Here is a 19,716-nt window from a genome sequence, read left to right as displayed (position 1 = left end):
TGCATTTATTTCTTGTGATTGTGTTTGCTGCATTTATTTGCTGCATTTTGGTTGGATGACCATGCTTGACATGCATACAGGATTTCTATACCTCTCGGACTGTTTATCCTTGTACCAGGTCCTGATTAGTATAGTATTCTCCTGTTTATTTCTGTTTGCATTTACCTTTATTACGTCAAGAGACTGTACACATGATTAGTGCTAGATGTTATTTTCTTACTATGTATATTAGTTGTTACCCGCTGAGGAGTTGACTCACCCCGTGGATATTTACTATTTTCAGGATGATGCTGTCAGGAGAGGGTTCCAGTTGCTAGTCCCCTGTAGCCATGAGGATGTTTATTTATATGATCCTGTCGGAACGCTGAATCAACGGACGCTGGGCACGTGGCGCTCTCCGAACTGTTGACGTGGATCTTCGCCCGGTCGTACGGACCTCCGGCGAACCTGCAAGTAAGTCGGGCCGGGAAGGGGTTCCCGGCGACGACCCTCCGACGCTCAAGTCAGGCAGACGAAAAACAAGAAGGTGGCTTCCAGGATCAGAGATCTCATACCTCCGGTGAAGTCTAAGGGCTCTTATATAGAGCTATGGGAGCTTGGTGCACACAAACCGAGGTGTACACGTGTCATACACCATACCGCAGCATGGGCGTGTCAGAAGAGCATGTCTAACGCCATACTGCTACAGTATGAGCATCTCCTTGATGGGACAGCAGAACCTTTTGTCGTACGATACTGAGTATGGCCTGGTCTTCGAACATGCCTGTTGTCAGCAACAGGGGTTACTAAGATGACGTCCCCACTGTCCCATACTCTTTGACTTCCTCTTCCCGGATCGACCATCAAGCCGCTCGGCCAGAATATTCGCCTTTGGTCTGGCGCAGTTGGTCGTCCGTCCGGGAAGGTTCAAGGTCGTCACCTGCTCGGCTCTCATAGCCTGACACCCTGGCCGAGCAGGCAGACTGCTCGGCCTTTACTCTTGCCGTATACCACGGCCGAGCGAACTATCCGCTCGACCATATGATCTTCTTTCCTTCATTGGAAATCTGGGCTCACGGCCAAATGGTTGTTCTCTCGGATGAAGGTCATTGCCTAATGATCGGCCTGTCTCGCCCGCTCGTCGAGCCCATGGGGTTGACCCCCCTTTGACTATTGACCTCCACGTGTCGTTGACCTTTCCCTCATGAGGGTCCCCCGGCCTTACCACCGGATCATTATACTTTGGTTTTATGTACTAGACTATGTTTGGACTGGTTACGTTTTGATACTTGGATCTTGTGAATGGATTTGTTTTTACTTATCGATGGGTTTGGATTTGGATTTGTTTTACTACATATGTCTGCCTAGACGGCAGAAGAGGTAAGTTGATTTGATCATCGGATTTGTGTTTTATGGGTGTAGTTGAGTAGGGTGGATTTTGAGTCTTATTATAATTGCTTATTAAACTGCGTGGATGTCTATATGTTGTGGTTTGTTTATTATTGTTATTTATTCCAGCCGCATGTGGCTGAGGTATATGGTGATGTAGTAAAGTTTCAGATTGTCCGCCGTACAGGGGAGATGCTACCGAAATTTTTTCGGACAGGGACTCCTCCGGGGCGTGACACAAAAAGTGTCTCTGACATCATTCCTTAAGCAATCATGCAACTCTCAGATGTGACAGCTTAGAAGTTTCCAAAGCACAATTTACCTACTGGACATGCTCTGTTGTTAGTGACACAAACTCTCAAAAGGATATAATAAGATATTCAGTAAGTCCACATGCGGCTGATCGGCCACTATTCGGCTGGATAGTCTTCGTCCGGGCGTAATATGCGGTATTATTGTCCTGCTTTTCGTTCGGTTGTACAATCATTGAAGGGCTGCCCTTTGTCCAATCGGGCACGCCTCCTGCCCAGGGGTAGTGGTCCGGGAGAATTTCTATTTAGCCATTAACCTTCATCACGGGCCATCCTAGAGCGGTAGTTTGGGCATACCTTGGGCTGTCTGGGTGGTCACGCCTGGCCGGACAGGCGATGCCGCCTCTTGGCTTAATTGGTATGCTTCCTAGGCCTAGGCCTTTGATTGTTCTGACTTTGACCTCCACATCCACTGCTTTCCTTCTACTTTGACCCATTGGTAGGACCCTTCTTTGTCACCACATCACAAGTTTTCACCTCAAGTCTAGTCGAAGGAGGTAGTAAGTCCAACTGACTGGACATTTGGTGTGACCTATCCTTCTTTCCTTCCCTAAGGGGGTGGTAACCCTAGGTGATGGAAACCCTAAGGGGCGGTAACCTTAGGTCCTAGGGGTGGTAACCCTAGGTGGTGGAAACCCTAAGGGACGATAGCCTTAGGTCCTAAGGGATGGTAACCTTAGGTGATGAAAACCTAAGGGGCGATAACCTTAGGTCTTAGGGGGTGGTAACTCTAGGCTATGGAAAATCCTAGGGGGTGGTAACCCTAGGTCCTAGGGGGCGGTAATCCTAAGCTGAGGAAAACTCTAGGGGTGGTAACCCTAGATCCTAGGGGGTGGTAACCCTAGGCAGAAAGTCCAGTTGGTCTGGAGAATCAATCTGGTAAACAGGTAAACTCTCCTGAGTGGAGTAGGTGTGGATGTGTTCTTCGGTGAGGGAATAGTAGACGTCGGTTCTACCTAGAGTTTTCGGAAGTGAAATCCAAAGTTAGAATCGGACAGTCCGGAGACTGTCAAAATAAGTTTCTATTTATTTTATTTTGTTGTACTAACTTTGTTTTACAAAGTATACTTTGTTTATAGACTAACATGCCTTGTAGGACGGAAATTGCACAAGAAAAGCCTCGGATGAATAGTCCCGAGGTGCCCTCCATAGAGCTTGGAGGTGCCTCGGGTGACTTGGTCGACAACCCTGCAGCAAGGCGCGAGGGCACCCTCCATGGAGCTTGGAGGCGCCCTGGACGCTGCTTGGAGGGCGCCCTCCATGGAGCTTGGAGGCGCCCTTAGGCGGATAAGCAGCGAAGATGCAGGAGCTTATCAATGCAGCTGACTCGATGGGTTGGAGGCACCCTCCATGCGGTCGGAGGGGCCCTCAACATGCTACTTAAGCCTAGTTTGAGCAGCAGCTTAGAGATAACAAAAAATCGCAACCCTTCTTCCGTGTGCTGCTCAAAGAACGATCCAACAAAGCTGTAATTCGACTCTGACGACCAGAAGCTTCAAGTTTATTGATTTTAGTCGTGGTATATTTTACTGCATTTATTTAACTGTACTTAGAATTGTAATATTTCGAATTGATAGTGATTGCCCAAAGTAAACATTCAATGAATGTGAGCCTTGGAGTAAGAGTCGCCACAAGCTCCGAACCAAGTAAAACTCTCGGTGTTCGAGTATTGTTTTATTTTTTCGCTACATGTTTTACTCTAACGAATGAATTAGCTACGAGTGCTATTCACCCCCCTCCCTCTAGCGCTTTCGATCCTACAATTGGTATCAGAACGAGGTCGCTCTGAATCAGTACAACTACTGTTCGAGCATTCTTATTCATCGCTTTTTCGTCATTTTTTCCCTCCAAAACTATTTTTGAAAATTTTATTTTTATATTTTCACCATTGGTCGGTATTAGTGAAATATTGTATTTTAAAAAATTTGTAATAGTATTTTTTAAAAATATTTTTATTGATATTTTTTTTTAATTAGTGAATTGCTAGTTTTATTTTTCTCCTGCACTACTAATCCAAGATCAAGTCTTGGAACATTCGTATTTTTTTTTCTTGTGTGCGAGATTCTATTTCAATGGCCCATCAAGAAGGTTATAGCACAACCCACCCGCCTCTCTCCTCCGGCGAAGACTTCGGCTACTGAAAGGGCCGAATGGAGTACCATCTGAACACTCAGGTGGAAATATGGATAATAATCGAGACTGGATTCACATTTCCCACCCGAACCCTACTATAAATGGGACGCACCAAGCCACAAGAAGATTGAAGTCAATGCAAAAGCAACCTGCACTCTCCAATGTGGCCTAAGCAAAGAAGAGATGAACCGGGTTGGTCCCTTCAACAGTGCAAAGGAGTTGTGGGAAAAATTGATCGAGCTGCACGAGGGTACTTTCGATACCAAGGTAAGCAAATGAGACGTAATTTTAAATAAATTATATAATATAAAAACACAGGAAGGTGAGTCAGCGAGTCAGCTTCATGCTCGCATACAAGATCTACTGATTAGACTCCATGCGATCAGACAGAAGGTGGAGAACCGCGACGTAATAGAGTACGCACTAAATGCTTTTCCGAGGAATACATTGTGGGCATCAATGGTGGATACCTATAAAATATCTAAGGATTTGTCGTTAATTAGATTAGATGAACTATTTTTTGAATTTGAGTTACATGAGCAGACTAATACTACAAGGGTCGAGAAAGGTATTGTCTTGATTGCATGTATGAGCAGAACCCGGGAAGCAAAAGCAAAGCATAGAACTGAACCCGAGTACGAAGAAGAACCTAACTTAGATGACGACCAAGACGAAATCACCACCGAACTAATCAAATTAGTTCGGAAAACACTAAAGAAGAAGAAGAAGCATGAAACAAGGAAAGCCTTCAAGGCAACGTGGTCCAAATCATCGAAAGAATCTAACGAAGAAGAACACGAGCAAGCAAGCTTCCTTGCTCTAGCGGTACAAGCGTACGTTGCCGAAATCGAGTCCGAGCTTGGTATCGAGAGCGAATTGGAAACTGAGTCCAAGCGAAGTCACGGATCCGTATTCGTTTCCGAATGGCCTAACCCCACTGTAAATTCTCTATTCGCTGGTACTCAAGTAGATGATCTAAAAAAGTTAGTTTCATATCTATTAAAGAAATTGACCAAATCTAACATCCGGGTCAAGTCACTCTAAAAGGAGGTAACAATTCTTAAGGAGGAGACTAACCTAAGTTCTTTAACTGAGCCAGTTCAAATTAGAAGTTCAACTCAAGTCCAACAACTCAAGTAGATTCATTTGTTTTCTCTTGTTCACTGGTTTTTCCCTTGGTTTGAACAAAGTAAGGTGATGCTTCACTTCAAGGGTCTGGTCACCTCTCTAATTTTGGTTGTTGATTCCATTTGATGGGCATGATTGGCATTCGTTTAGGGTAGAAGCTAATATTGAGAACCAGGAGGGAAAATGTATTAAGGGTTTAATTAAAAATGAGAGCAATGGGGTAAATTCCTATCTATTAGGGAGTTTAAACAAATGAATATGTTTGTCAAGAAATGGGAACATATTTTATCTGACATAGGGATCGATGAGGGAGTTGGAATTGTCATTGGGGATTTAAAAACAACTTCCCCTTATTTAAACCCATAAAAAAAATTAATGCTAAATTAAGAATTTCTATTTGTTCCTTGAATATTGCATTTTTATCCAATATTTTTTTTTTCAAATTCTTCTTTAGAGCATGAATTTTTTAGTTCATATTTAATATTTTTTTAATTCCATGTATTTATTTCTAACCTGCATAATGATCTAGAAAGTATTTTAATTGTATCATACAATTTATCTGAGGGTAGATTATATACCTCACATACCTTTTTGTATTCATATGATGAAGCTCCCCATTGCTTTCTTTTGATGATGTGCTTTTTGACTATTCTTCTTGATGAGTACTTGACATCAGTGCAAGACTAGCTACCTACTCCATTTCTAAATCTTTGAAGATGAGGTGTCATTCCATGTTGCTTTTAGGATTCTTTCTTTGAGTTTCACCTTATCTTTCCCATTCTGTTTTGTCTTTTTAATGAACTTGGGGTAGTTGTTCTTGATGTGACCCTCCTTATCACAGTTGAAGCACTTCTCCTTCCTTTTTGGCTTTTGTTTTAGCAACTTTGATGCTTGCCTCCTCAAAATTGTTAGCCATAAAATACCTTTTCATCTTTCTTACCAATTAGGCTTGTTCATCACCATTGATTGATGACTCCAAATCTAACTTGTTCTTCATTGCTTGTAGAGCAATATTGCAGTTCGATACTCTTATTTCTTTTAAACTTCACCTATACTCATATAATTCCATGGTTGAACAAAATTCTTCTGACTAGTTACTTTGAAATTCTTTAAAATATAGTAGGAGTCTACTATCAATACTCATTTTTAAGTTCTCAAGAAGGAATTGAAAGCATATGTGAGGATGTCTCGATTTGGAACTATTTTTCTAAGGTTGTTGAGGCTGGTAAGGATCTCTTTTATCTTCGCATGTAGCTATGTAATATTTTCTTTCTTTCTAATATAAGGTTGTTGAGTTGATTTCTTAACAAATCTCATTTGACCAACTTCACCTTCGAAGTACCTTCATGAAACACTAGGAATATTTTTCTTAAAATTCTTTGATAGAGTTGTAGGAGACAATCGAATTAAGTTCCTACTATACATTGAACTCTTCTCATTCCTTTTTGGTTTATTTATGCTCCTTGAGTTCATCTCCGTCTTCATTGTTAGGCACTTTAAAATCATACTATTGGTCCCGTGCGGCCAGGGGGGAGAGAATTGCCTACAAAATAAAATTCAACTCTTTATCAATTTTTGACTTGATTTTTAAGCACAATTAAATTAAGTAAAAGTAAACTGAACAACTAAAATTAATAAGAGGCAAGGAATTACTTGGCTACAACTTAAGTAATTGTTAATCCAAGACTTTGAAAAGTGCTCCACTAGAAAGACTCTTTTGTTAAAGGTGGAGTAGCCTCTTATAGACATTGACAGCTTATATGAAAGACTAGGAAGTGAATACAAGACTTGTAGCTTAGTTGTTGAATAATTCCTAACTCAAGGGGTCTTTTTATAGCCCATGGAAAACTCTATTATTCGTAGCTTGAAGCTGCCTTCAAGTGAGTCCAAGACACCTTCATTATACTAAGTTTTATCTTCGGTTAACGACTATAGAAGGCACCTCCAATAAGCTGGAAGGCGCCTTCCAAACCATTAAAGGTGCCTTCCCTGAGGCAGATCAACTTCTTTGTTGATCTTCTTCACGTTAGTGATGCTCTGGTCAACCGGAGTGAGCTCATCCGAACCGAACCCCGACCTTCTCCTCGAGCAGGCTTCCTCTCTGGCTTCTTGTCCATCAAACATCACACACGTCCTTCTTGTTCGCCGATGTACTCTTTCATAGCACCTTGTCCCTCGGATGCACTGAGCATGTCGGCTCCTTTCCCATGTCATCTTTCTCGCTAGTTACGTCTTTCGCTCGACTTCTTATGCTACTAAGTTCCTACACATTTAGACACAAGGTATCAAAGATAAACAGAACCTAACTTAACTTGGTTGCCCATATCAAAACTACTACGGGGTACTTACGCATACTTTATATACATCATTATTTCAAAATCGATTTTTAAAAATAATCTCTATATTTTTCTTTCATACGGTGAACTCGCCCTCAGACTTTAGTGGATAAATGCTTGTACTCGCCATTCCTTTCAATCTAGTTGCCTAGTTGGTGATTAGCCTTTCTAGGCTCTCCGGTTCTATTACAACGTGTTGGGTGATATTAATGTGGAAGTAGTTCGAATAGCTAGAGGAGACTGAAGAGGGGTGAATAGTAATAATCAAATTAAAATTTCATTTTCTCTTTCTATCGACTTAGTAATGACACATATATTATTTAATTAAATGAAACATCTAAAAGACAGAGACCGATGATTTATTTGGTTTACAACCCTCGAGTTGTTATTCCAAAAACTATGTATTATGTCCAAAAAGATTCATATATTTTTACAATAGTATGATATTGTTCATTTTAGGTCTAATCCTTCATAGTTTTATTTTTGGGCTCTACCTAAAAGGTCTCGTACTAATGAAGATATCTTCATCTTTTTAAATCCATGTTCTTTTCTATGTCTTTCTAATTTGAGACTTTGATTGTATCCCCAACAATTCTCCTTTCAAACGAAAGACCACCATTACTCTCTTGGTTCAAACCTCCCCACAATCATCCGGTCACTCTAGACCTGCTTTTGGTCTCCCTGAAAACATCTGATTACTTTGATCTACTCCAACCTTCCTCGTAAGCATCCCATCACTTTTGTCCTGCTTCAGACCTCCCTACAAGCATCCAATTATCCTAATCTGCGTCGGGCCTCTCTATAAGCATTCGGTCATTCTGATTTGCTCTGGACCTTCCTACAACTTCATTCAAGATCATAACCCACAGGTCCCAGGATTAGAATCTGACTCTAATACCATTTGTTGTGTCCAAAAGGATTCATACATTTCTATAATAGTATGATATTGTCCACTTTGATCCTAAACACTCTTGATTTTATTTTGGGGCTCTACCTAAAATGCCTCATACAAATGAAAATATCTTTATTTTTTTTAATCCTATGATCTTTTCTATGTCTTTCTAATATAAAATTTTGATTGTATCCTCAACACTAAGCACAAATGTACACTATGTTCTTCTATTTGGAAACTTACTTGAGGCGAAGAAGCCTCTTACAATGATTGAGTACAAAAGCAATAAACTAAAAACAAAAGTATTTGAATGTGTCGTCTTTTCATTTTTAAGATTCAATCATATTTATAACATTCATCTTAATCTAACCGTTATGCAAACGTGACACATTAAGGTTGATTGGAAAGCCTCTGGTCCATTGGAGTTTTTTGAAGTGGCTCTAAGCTTTTATGACTTAGTGAACTTCGATCGCTTGGAAACTACAGAAAATTGTCATTCTGATCCATTTCAACAACGGTTCATGATGACTCAATAACGGCTTCCGATAGCTAGCCTAAAATACATTTGATCACCTAGAACATGATCATTTTTTGTACTTGACATTCACTGATCCTATCTTCTTTGGTCACTTAGGTGATTCTTCGGTCGCTCGAAACTGAGCTCACCCAAATTCAATTCTGATCACCTTGAGCACACGTTTTTTTTTTACTTCTCATCTCTCTGATGCATCGAGCTCTTCCAGTTCATTCCTTGTGTGTCCTTCTCACTTCATTGAAGTACTCTTCCATAATTTTTCATACCTCGAATGCACTGAATCTCTTGGCTCATTCCCCATATCATCCTTCACACTCACAACTGCTATCATCTTTGATATCTATGTATTTTTCTAAGTCCCTTATTTAGACACATATATAAAAATACAATAATATCTAATTTAAATCTTATTTGACAACACATACAATACTCGTGGTGGCAAAAGGCGAATACGCTCGCCCCCAATGCCCCCGCCAACCCGTCCCAAGGTCAACATGGAGGAGGTAAATCACGGGCGGCTACTAGTCTTTGGAATAGTGAATAACACATAAGGGAGGTATTTACCTCGGCTTTACCAAGATTTGAACCCCAGACCTCATGGTGAGAATACCTCATGCGCTAGCCACTAGACCCATTCGAAGGGGCAACACATACAATACTCGTGATTCTACTGCTTGGGGTTCTAATAAAAGTTTCCATTCTTTTAAACAAAGAATACAAATTAATGTAGCGTGGTTTTGAATCTCGGATTTCTAGTTAATCATCTCTAATTCATATGATAGATGACTCTACACAAGTATCTATTTGCTTTTATTTTTCATTTACCATGCAATCAAGCGAAGCAATCTCTCTCTGTATTTTTAGTTACGACTTAGGATTCAGGGAAATACAAAAAAGAATGAAGCACTGGTATACAAACCGTTTACTTAATTGAGAGTCGAAATATAAAAATAAAACTACCTTTAGGAAGTGAAGGATATTAGTGATTTTAGAAAAATGTAGAGTTTCCAACGAATCTAATATTAGTTGGAAATTTCCAACGAATTGGCAGATTCGTTGGAAATCTCCTACGAATTTCAGATTCGTTACAAAGTATGCAATGTCTTAAAAATCCGTTTGACCGACCTAGAGACCTCAGAATCGGATGAAACAAGTTCCTATGCGCTCCTCTTGGTCTCCTGATTCTATAGATGAGCTCAAATATTTTTTTGAAATAAGATGAATTTTTAACATCTAGGTCAATTGGATGAATTTGAATCATTAGCATGGAAGTGTTAGAGTTTTAAATCAAATTGAAGTATAGTTGAACTTGTTAGATTTACAAAATAATGTTCAAGTGGTCAGAACGAGGCGAAATCAGTTTGTTTGCGTTCGTAAGATTCTCGTGATTATATCCATGAATTAAAAATATCTTGGAGCTAATTTATTTTTATCTGTGAACTTTTAAACCTGAATTTAATTTTCCTAACACAATGGGGATTGAAAAAATAAAGGAAAAATATATGAGGTAAAAAAATATTTGAGGAGATATATAAAATCAGGATAAATAAAGGAGCACATAGGAACTGGTTTCATCCAATTCCGAGGTCTCTAGGTCGGTCAACCGTGATTTAGGAAAATGTAGAGTTTCCAACGAATCTGAAATTCGTTGGAAATTTCCAACGAATTCCAGATTCGTTACAAAGTATGCAATGTCTTAAAAACCCATTTAACTGACCTAGAGACATCGAAATCGGATGAAACAAGTTCCTATATGCTCCTCTTGGTCTCCTGATTCTATAAATGAGCTCAAATAATTTTCTCGACATAAGATGAATTTTTAACATCTAGGTCAATTGGATGAATTTGAATTTTGCATGAAAGTGTTAGAGTTTTAAATCAACTTGAAATATAGTTGAACTTGTTAGATTTACAAAATAATGTTCGAGTGCTCAGAACGAGGTGAAATTAGTTTGTTTACGTTTGTAAGGTTCTCGTGATTATATCCATGAATTAAAAATAATTTTGGAGCTAATTTATTTTGATTTGTGAATTTTTAAACCCGAATTTAATTTTTCTAACATATTGGGGATTGAAAAAACAAAGAAAAAATATATGAAGTAAAAAAAAATATTTGAGGACATATATAAAATCAGGATAAATAGAGGAGCACATAGGAACTGGTTTCATCCAATTCTGAGGTCTCTAGGTCGGTTAACCATGATTTTAGGAAAATATAAAGTTTCCAACGAATTGGCATATTCGTTGGAAACAATTCCAACGAATCTACCAATTTGTTGGAAATTTCCAACGAATTTCAGATTTGTTGCAAAGTGTGCAATGTCTTAAAAACCCGTTTAACCGACCTAAAGATCTCAGAATCAGATAAACAAGTTCCTATGTGCTCCTCTTGGTCTCCTGATTTTATAGATGAGTTCAATTTTTTTTTTTTTTGAGATAGGATGATTTTTTCCACATCTAGGTCAATTAGATGAATTTTAGTGTTCTTTGAAAGTGTTAAAATTTAAAATCAAATTGATATAGTTGAACTTATAAGATTGACAAAATAATATTGGGGTGCTCCAAACGAGACGATCGAAATCAGATTGTATGCGTTCGTAGATTTTTCGGACACATTGACATTTGAAAAATTACAGAGAAAAATATATCAAGTAAAAGAAATATTTGAGGCCATATTTAAAATCAGGATAAATAGAGGAGCATATAGAAATTTGTTTCATCCGATTCCGACATCTCTAGATCCATCAACCGCGAATTTAGGAAATTGTAAATTTTCCAACAAATTAAATTTGTTGGAAATTTCCAACGAATCTACAAATTCGTTGCAAATTTCCAACGAATTTGCTAATTCATTGGAAATTTCCAACAAATTTGAGAGTTGTTGGAAATATCCAACGAATAATTATTTTGTTGGAAATTCGTTGGAAGAACCCTAATAATATCTCGACCTAGCCCGATCTCTTCTCCTCACCTCTTGACCTAATTTTTCTCCTTGCTTGCAAGACGGCGGCTGCGGCGATTTTTCCGCCCATCTCTTGACCGGTAAGCTGCCTCTCTCCGTCGATCTCATGTCCTTCTTTTTCCGTTGATCTCGCAGCGTCGCCTGGATGCTCGCGGCCGCGCCTGGCAGCGAGTGGCCGCGAGCGGCAGCGCCTGGCCGTGCGCTCGCGTCTGCTCATGGTTTCTCGTGCTCGCGGCGGCGCCTGGCCGCTCGCGGCAGCGCCTGGCCCTAGCGTCGTCGCCTGGCCGCTCTCGCCGCCGCCTGGCCGCTCTCCCCGGCACCAAGGTTGGCCACTGACGCCGAGGTTGGCCACTAGCAGCCTCACCTAGCTACTGTCGGCATAGGATGGCTACTGTTGGCCTCGCCTAGCTGCTGTTTCTCCTCACCTCTTAACCTAATTTTTCTCCTTGCTTGCAAGACGGCGGCTGCGGCGATTTTTCCGCCCATCTCTTGACCGGTAAGCTGCCTCTCTCCGTCGATCTCATGTCCTTCTTTTTCCGTCGATCTCGCAACGTCGCCTGGACGCTCGCGGCCGCGCCTGGCAGCGAGTGGCCGCGAGCGGTAGCGCCTGGCCGCGCACTCGCGTCTGCTCATGGTTTCTCGTGCTCGCGGCGGCGCCTGGCCGCTCGCGGCGGCGCCTGGCCGCTCGCGGCGGCGCCTGGCCGCTCGCGGCGGCGCCTGGCCGCTCGCGGTGGCACCTGGCCCTAGCGTCGTCGCCTGGCCGCTCTCGCCGCCGCCTGACCGCTCTCCCCGGCGCCAAGGTTGGCCACTGACGCCAAGGTTGGCCACTAGCAGCCTCACCTAGCTACTGTCGGCATAGGATGGCTACTGGTGGCCTCGCCTAGCTGCTGTTTGGCGTTGGTGATCCCGCTAGCGGCGTAGGCTGACCACTAGCGACTAATGTTGGTCGCTGGCAGCATAGGTTGGCCGCTGCCAGCATTGGGTGACCTCTGTTTATAAATCGGCAGGTCATTGTTTGATGTTGGCTAGTTGTTCTCGACCTTGGTTGGTCGTGGGGTGTCTGTGCCTTACAGCGGCACAGCTGTCCGGGGGTCAGTGCCTTGCCGTTGGGGCCAAGATTATATTTGATAATTTGTAGACTTTTTTTATTTTACTGTAAATTTGATATTTTTGTTTGTGCAGGTTTGGATTTGACGTGGCTGGGAGAGACGTTCGATTTTATTTACCTTTGTTAGGTATATTTATTTACACATGATATTTTAATAATGATTGTATGTTTTTATTTTCCTCTATTATATGTTATTTGTAGTTGTATATGAACTAAGTAATATTGACCATTAGTATTTATGTTCTAGGAGTTTTTATTACTATAATTTATTTGAAACAGGCAACATGCAGAATGAAAGAAATTGAATGTATAATAAAAATTTACCTGACCGTGGGGGTTTAACTGATGAGTTTATCATTGGGTTGAGATAGTTTTTAAATTTTGCATCTAGTAATGTTGAGTATATGGATGGTATCAAATACGATGTCCATGCAAAAAGTGTCATAATGGTAAATTTTTACCATGTAATAAAGTTTCAAAGTATCTTTGTAGATTTGGTTTTACTCTGAATTACTATAATTGGGCATGTCATGGTGAACCATTCATATCTGATGAGGATTATTATGGACACAACATATAAGTCTCTAGGGATCAAAGTTATTATAATCAATTAAATCCATATCAGAGAATGATATTTGATGCAGCAGGTCTGAATTTAATTCCTGAACCACATGGTGCCAGTTCTAGCTGCCCTCCAACAGTTGAGCAAATGTTTACAACATATGCATCACCATTAGAAGAGGTACAAGTACCAGGTGTCAATGAAATTTTGAATAATGAAACATATCTTAAATTTTAGGAAGTGTTGAGTGCTGCAGATGAACCATTATGAGCTGATTGTGACAATCATACTAAATTATCATTCATCGCAAGATTGTTGAATATCAAGGCAGAGTCTAATGTGTTGGAAAATAATTTCAATAAGTTTGTTCAGGCTTTTGAAGAGGCATTGCCCCGTGATAATATACTGCCTAATGATTTTTACAGTATGAAAAAACTTACGAAAGAATTAGGTCTTCCGGTGGAAATTAATGTTTGCAGAGACGGTTGTATGTTATATTGGGGAGATGATGCAGATGCAAATGTTTGTAGATTCTGTAATCAAGATAGGTACAAGAGCACTAGAAGGAGTCAACAACGACGTAAATCATACAGTTAGTTATTTTATTTGCCATTAACTCCTAGGTTACAAAGGCTTTATGCATTAAAGACCACTGCTGAACACATGACTTGGCATGCAAATCATCGAACAGAGGAGGGGTTAATGTGTCATCCATCAGATGCAGAGGCATGGAAAAATTTTGATAGAACATATCCTGAATTTGCGAAGGGGACTCGAAACATTAGGTTAGGTCTTTGTGCTGACAGTTTTGCTCCATTTAGTAAATCAGGAAGACAGTATTCTTGTTGGTCAGTTATATTAACTCCATATAATCTTCCGCCTGGGATGTGCATGAAAACACCGTATATGTTTTTAACATTAATTGTGCCTGACCCGCAAAATCCAAAGAAGTTAATAGATGATTATATGCAACCACTGATTGCAGAGCTAAAACAACTATGGGATGAAGGGTTTCCTACATATGACGTTCATACTAATCAGATGTTTGTTATGAAGGCTGCTCTTCTTTGGACCATTAATGACTTTTCAGCTTATGGTATACTATCTGGGTGGCTTACTACAAGAATCTTAGGTTGTCCAATATGTATGGAGAGATCAAAGTCGATCAGATTGAAATATGGGAAAAATCTGAGTTATTTTGATTGTCATAGACAATTTTTACCATTAAATCATAATTTCAGAAGGAATAAAGATGAGTTCACTAGGAATAGAATTGAAAGAACACCTCCGCCATTAAGATTGACAGGTCAAGATATTTGGTATAGAGTGCTTCACTTTCCATTTGTTATTGAAGAACCACATGGTACAACATATGAATATGGAAGCACTCATAAATGAATTAAACGGAGTATATTTTGGGATTTACCTTATTGGTATAGAAATTTAATTCATCATAATCTGGATGTAATGCAAATTGAGAAAAATATTTTTGATAATCTCATAAATATAGTGATGGATATCGCCGGAAAAACAAAAGATAATTTGAATGCAAGAAAATATATGCGACTAATTTGTAAACGACCCACTCTTGATGTGGATGAAAGTAGTAGGGGATCAAAGCCAAAGGCAATTTATACATTGAATAAAGAACAAAGACGTGTTGTTTTTGAATGGTTGAAATCATTGAGATTTCTTGATGGGTATGTCTCTAATCTTGGGAGATGTGTCGATATGAAGGAATTCAAATTGATTGGTTTGAAAAATCATGATTGTCATATATTTATGGAAAGACTTATTCCAATTGCTTTTAAGGAACTCTTACCAAATTTTGTATGGGATACAATTACAGAGTTAAGCATTTTCCTTCATGATATTTGCTCAACAATTTTGAGATATTCACAGATGGAGAAGTTAGAGAGAGACATTCCAATTATTTTGTGTAATTTAGAAAGAATCTTTCCACCTTCATTTTTTGATTCAATGGAACATCTTTTGGTTCACTTGTCATACGAGACCAAAGTTGGAGGACCAGTCCATTTTCGATGGATGTATCCATTTGAAAGGTATATTTTGTTTTATCTTATATACTTCGTTATTAATGTGTTGTAAATTTATAACTTTTTTTATATATGTTAATCTAATAAAAATTGTTATATTTCAATCAGATTTTTATATTATTTGAAGAAAAAAGTAAAAAATAAGGCACATGTTGAAGTCTCTATTGTTAATGCATACATTGTGGAGGAAGTAACAACTTTTGCATCGTAATATTTTGAGCCTCACATTCAGACTAAAAGACGGAGACCTGGAAGAAATGATGAAGGTCCTATTGATCCCAATACGAGCATATTCTCAATTTTAAATTATCTTGGTCGACCAAGTGGACAATGTAAGCAAAGATATTTAACTAATCAAGAATGGCGAGCAACCCAGACATATGCTTTACTTAATTGTCTAGAAGTATCATCATATTTCGAGTTAGTATATCTTTCCTATTTATTTCTTTTGTCGTAAATTTTTGGTGTTATAATTTAATTTTTTATGATAGGATTTTTCATAACTTGTATTCTGATATGCCAACACTAGAGTTTGATCGTTTCTACGATCAAGAATTTACACCTTGGTTCAAATCATATATAAGTAATTTTTACCTTGTATTCTGATTTACTATATTGGTATAGTACATTTTAACTTTTAAATGAATAACATATTCATTTGAGTTTAGGTTTATGATAATCAAGATCACCTCGAACATCAAATGTTATTTCATCTGTCTTGGGGTCCAAAAGCAATGGTAAGCACTTGGCCAGCATATTTCATAAATGGATATAATTTTCATACTCAAGAATAAGGAAAAGGGAAGACTACAATGAATAGTGGGGTACGTGTTCAGTCATCCAATGATGGAGGTGTAAGCAATGATTTTTATGGTCTACTGGATGAAATTATAGAGATAGAATACCCTGGTCCAGAAATGTGAGTTATCTTATTTATGTGTCGTTGGTTTGACCCTATCAGAGGGATGAAGGTGCATCCACGTTATAATTTGGTTGAAATAAATCATAAAAGATTATATAAGAGATATGAACCTTTTGTTTTGGCACAACAAGCAATTCAAGTGTTCTATGCTTCATATCCTAGCTTGAAACGTGATAAAATTGACTGGTGGGCTGTTTGTAAAATTAAAGCACGGAAAAAAATAGAGGAACATTGGGAAGACATTGCATATCAACAGGAGAAGGTTGTAAATACATTTTAGATCGAGGAATATATTATTCCAACATTACGAGATCCCAGCGGAGTAGTGATAAATGTAGATGCCAGTGAATTTCATAAGGTTGATGATGAGGAGGAGGAGGAGGACGACGACAGCAACTTTGATTTTTAACATGTACGATAAGTTTTTTTTATATTTAATTTTAATCTGTAAGTTTATAAAATTTATAGTTCAATTAGTTGTCTATATAATATCTCATTGTTAAATTTATATATGTTATATGTGTGCTATTTTTTTCTATAGGTCATTAGAGGTGAAACATTATCACTGAAGATTCTCGCTCTCTGAGTTTTTTTATTATGGATATTATAAGTTTTTCATATTTCTTCAGCAAGCATCAAGTTTTTATTTCTTTTATTCTAATTTTGATTTTTCAGTTTTTCTTAGAGTCGCAATTGAAATTTGATCTTACATGTCTGCTTAAAAAGTCTAACACCGTTGCCTGCGTACCCGCCTCCAATAGAATGTCCAAATCCGACATCGAGATGCTCGTCTCGCGTCAAAGTCCTGTATCCAATAGATATACGATTATTTAGCTAAATTCCTATAAATAGCTAAATAAATTCTTTAACTATAAATTAGGGCAAAACCCTAATTCAACCTCCTCGACCTGCCTAAATTAAATCCAAATCATACCTAACTTACCCTCTTAGTATTTAGCTTAACAAAAAACCTTACCCAAATTTTCCAATGCCTCAGCACTGCTCAAATTCTGAAGAACTTATTGCCGAGATCCGGAGAAGCTGCTGTGGGGAAAACAATGACAAGTTCCACAGTTATCAGCCAACAAATTCAGCACATGATCCAAATCAAAAATCCAAATACCTCTTTTTACCTTACCTAATTTGATACCCCTTGTTTCCCTCTCTGTCGGCGGCTGGTGGCGAAGGACCCGGTGGTGAGGTCTAGGGCAGAAACATTTGGCCGGCTAGGAAAAATCTCGGTGGCTGGCAACCAGAGATCGATAGGGGCTCATCTAGGGCTTGCTTCTTCCGTGCAGAGGGTGACTCCGAGAGAGGGAGACAAGGCCGGCGGTGTGATCAAACCTAGGGCACGAGCGGAGGTGATTAGAAGAGAGGCGTCGGTTGTGGCAGCGGCTCGGAAAGCAAAAAGAAGGAGAGGCGAGGGAAATCGGGTTTGGCGATGTCCCGTGAGGCAGCGGCGGCGCTGGGAACTCCACGGCGAGGGGCGGCGATAGAGGAGGGCTTCGGGCAGTGGCGAGAAGTGTGGTTGTCGAGGAAGGAAAAAAGAAGGAAAGAAGAAAGAGGAGAGGAAACCGCCTCGGCGGTTAGGGCAAGCGTCGGGCGCCGGTTAGGAGGAGGAGACGACGTCGAAGGGTTTAGGGCACGGGTTCAGCAGGGTCGGGCGCGCGAAGAAGAAGAATCGTGCACGCACAGTAATGGGGAGGAAAAGAAAATAAATAAGAAAAAGGGAAAAGAAATAAATAAATAAATCTTTTCCTCACTTAAATGGGTAGCCTAAACAGGCTTTCCCGGACCCCGTTATTATCCCCGTTAACTCGTCCATACGAGCTCCGAAAAATTGTCGAAAAATTTCCAAAAATTTTAGAAAATTCCCTTATTATTATTCTCTATTTTTTTTCCAATATTTTACCTTCTCCCCCACTAATAAAAATTTGGTCCCCAAATTTCGTTATTTACCATCAACAAATACTAACAACAGACAAAAGTATAAAATGTTGAATGGTAAATTAAATCACATACCTCAAGTGAAAGATGGGGGTATCAACTCAGATCAAAAATAGATTACAACATTGTCAACAAGGACGGACAATGGGAACCGATCCAAACAACTTAGGAACACCGAAATCATCGAGTCCATGAAAACATCTAGGGCTTTGTAAGCCTAAATGGTAAAACCTAGAACTCATAATTGTTGATACAGTCTGACCTGGCTATTGTTTTGATGTTGACACTGATTTAAGTTTGTATCAGATATTAATCAAACTCAGACTGACTACTGATCGAGGTTGATCCGTTGGTGGGAAAGTCCTGGTGAGTGAGGCCAGGCAAGGGAAATCCAGATGGGTCAAGGTTGACCAGACATCTGGTGAAAAGTCCAAGCAGGGAGCTTGGCATGGGAAAAGTCCAAGTATGGAGACTTGGCACGAAGTGGTCAGAGAGGGCTCTGTAGCTGCTCTCCGGACCCGACAAGTCGGAGAGGGCTCGTGGCTCCTCCCGACTAGGCCGAGAGGGCTCTGAGTCGCTCTCAAGACCAATCCTAATATCACATGGGCGTTGGATCGGTCAAGCACCGATCCGGGATTGATTGCTGACGGTTGCACTCCATCCGGTGAAATTATTGCTTGCCGATCGGCTCGGTGACCGATCGGAAACACTCTGGCACATGGAATCCGATCGGTGTGGACCGACAGAAACACCCGAAGCCCTCGAGTAATTCGATCGGCATCAGACCGATCGAGAGATGATGTCGCGGGGGAAAGTGGATCGGTCCGGACCGATCCATATAAACCCCGATCGCTGAGGACCGATCAGGTCATATCTGACGGTCTTGAGACCGATCGGTGGCGATCTCGAGTGCGAGGAACCACACCCATTAAGCTCGACGGTGCGCAGACCGATCAGCATACCGATCGGTCCTCACAACCGATCGACATAACCAAAGATGTGGATCGGTCCTGACCGATCCACCACACCGCCTCGCACACACCGCCGTCACGACGATTCGTTTCGGCGCGTCCGATCTAACATCCGCCAGGAGCTTTTTGAGTAACAGGTTGCGTACCATGGTGATGCTTGAATTCAAATCAACAACTATCAAAGGAATAAAACAAAATGGTTTTCCACTGGTTATCGCTGCAAATTGTGCAAAAGAAGCGTCAACGTTCACTGGCTGCAATCAGCTTGACTCTTCCTTATTGGTTCGAGCTCAGAGACACCAGTGAAGACCAAGGATGGTATTGGTGTGAGCTCAGATAATCAGATGAGGAAGAAGCGTGATTGGCAACGCCTGGTTCGGCGACAGTGATACGCTACTGGTTGACGTGATTCGATGCAGTGGTTTGGCTCTGGCTGAAGACAGCAAGAGAGCAGAGAAATAAGAAGGAGGTAGAAGAGAGGTTT

The 19,716-nt window shown here is 40.2% G+C and overlaps 1 long non-coding RNA gene across 1 annotated transcript; it reads left to right on the top strand.

Annotated features, from left to right (window-relative positions):
* Nucleotides 1-11,614: 11,614 nt before the first annotated feature.
* LOC122040279 lies at nucleotides 11,615-12,980 on the top strand. The gene is made up of 3 exons (XR_006128572.1): nucleotides 11,615-11,745; nucleotides 12,123-12,161; nucleotides 12,848-12,980. It is a non-coding gene; the product is annotated as an uncharacterized LOC122040279 (long non-coding RNA).
* Nucleotides 12,981-19,716: the final 6,736 nt, after the last annotated feature.

The sequence above is a fragment of the Zingiber officinale genome, chromosome 2A (assembly GCF_018446385.1).
Source record: "Zingiber officinale cultivar Zhangliang chromosome 2A, Zo_v1.1, whole genome shotgun sequence".
NCBI lineage: Eukaryota > Viridiplantae > Streptophyta > Magnoliopsida > Zingiberales > Zingiberaceae > Zingiber > Zingiber officinale.
The sequence above is the reverse complement of the archived record's forward strand: the minus strand, read 5'-3'. Positions and strand labels throughout refer to the sequence as shown.